Genomic DNA, 2,237 nt, shown 5'->3' with positions numbered 1-2,237 from the left:
ACACTCCATGGATACACATACACTCCATGGATACACACACAGACACACTCCATGGATAAACACACACACACACTCCATGGACACACACACACACACTCCATGGATACACACACACATACACTCCATGGATCCACACACACACTCCATGGATACACACACACATACACTCCATGGATCCACACACACTCCATGGATACACACACACACTCTATGGATAAACACACACACACTCCATGGATCCACACACACATACACTCCATGGATCCACACACACTCCATGGATCCACACACACACACTCCATGGATACACACACACACTCCATGGATACACACACACACTCCATGGATAAAAACAAACAGGCACATGCACACAATATTTTTTTAAAAACGAGAAAAAAAAATAAGCAAGAGTCAATGAGGCTCTAATAGAGATCCCTGGCCAGAGTTTAGTCCACAGAGCTGCATGGGGTGTTGGAAAGGCTGTGCTCATCAGAGAAGCCATGAGCCCTACTGTCCACAGATTCTGTGAGGGAGAAGCTGAATGCTGAGGAGAGTCAGCTATGCCCTGGCTGTATAGCTACTTCTCTATTGGGATAAAAATCTGTCCCGGAAGCTGGACACCTTTACTCCTAGTACTTAGAGGCAGAGGCAGGTGGATCTCTGTGAGTTTGAAGCCAGCCTGGTCTACAAAGCCAGTCTAGGATAGTCAGGCTACACAGAAAACCCTGTCTCAGAATAACAGCCACACCCCACTCCCAAATTCTGTCATGTCAGAGAATCATGACAGCAAGCAGTGGACTTGGATGCTGGAGCAGTAGCTGGGGGCTCACATCTCAAACTGCAAGCAAAGAGTGAATGAGGAGTGGGGTGAAGCCTTAAACGCTCAGAGACTGCCCTCTAGTGGCATACTTTCTCCTAATCTAACCAAACAATGTCACCAACCAGACAGTATCCAAACGTCTGAGCCTCTGAGGGCATTCACATTCAAGCCACCAAGGAAAGGGAGAAAAAAAAATTTTTTTCCGCCGGGCAGTGGTGGTGCACACCTTTAATCCCAGCACATTGGGAGGGAGGCAGAGGCAGGCGGATTTCTGAGTTCAAGGCCATCCTGGTCTTCAGAGTGAGTTCCAGCACAGCCAGGGCTACACAGAGAAACCCTGTCTCGAAAACACACACACACACACACACACACACACACACACACACAAAATCCCATTTATGACTGGGGATGTAGCTCTGTCGGCAGAGTGCTTGCCTAACATGTAAGAAACCCTTTGGACTTCTTGGGTTCCTTTGGACAGAGCCCTGGTTTGGCTATACTGCCTATTAACTCCAGTTCTAGGGTACCCAGTGGCCTCTTCTGGCCACTGCATACATGTGGTGCTCAAACATACTCAGTTCCACACACATACACATTAAATAAAAACTGTTTAAGATAATTGTTTACTTCAAGCTCACCTTATGCCTGTGTGTTTGAAGCCAATATAGTATACATGGGATGCTGTAATATAAAAAATAAAAGCAATAATGAAATAAAAATAAGAGGAAATGTTAGTTTTCAGTTGGAAGTTAATTTATACAACAAAAGATGGTTTTGAGACCCAAGTTCACAGAACTCCTGAGTTCTGTCCTTAGACGTTGAGTAAAAAAGTGCTCCCATGGTATGTAACAACGATTACCTCGGACTGAGTGGACATTCATCAGAGCACACCCATTCTTCCATAGTCATTTATCTAGCAGCACTTCTCAGCCATCTTATAAGTGGGGAGATGCGGGCTGGAGAGATGGCCCAGCAGGTAAGAGCACAGGTAACTGTTCTTTCGAAGGTCCTGAGTTCAAATCCCAGCAACTACATGGTGGCTCACAACCACCCTTAATGAGATCTGACGCCCTCTTCTGGAGCATCTGAAGACAGCTACAGTGTACTTATCTATAATAATAAATCTTTGGGCCAGATTGAGCAGGGACTAAGCGAGTGGAGTTGACAGGAGCCGACTGGAGCGAGCAGAGGTCCTAAAAATTCAATTCCCAACAACCACATGAAGGCTCACAACCATCTGTTCAGCTACAGTGCACTCATACACATAAAATAAATAAATAAATCTTTTTTAAAAAAATAAGCGGGGAGATGCTATTAGGCCCATTTTATGAGGGTTGGGGGTGTGTGTAAAGTATAAAAGCTATACTCACATTGTGTGGTAATGTGTGAGGTCACCTAATGACAGCGCTGGGAAGGG

This window comes from Mus caroli, chromosome 4 (assembly GCF_900094665.2).
Source record: "Mus caroli chromosome 4, CAROLI_EIJ_v1.1, whole genome shotgun sequence".
In the NCBI taxonomy this organism is placed as follows: Eukaryota; Metazoa; Chordata; class Mammalia; order Rodentia; family Muridae; genus Mus; species Mus caroli.
This window is presented reverse-complemented; position numbering follows the sequence as displayed.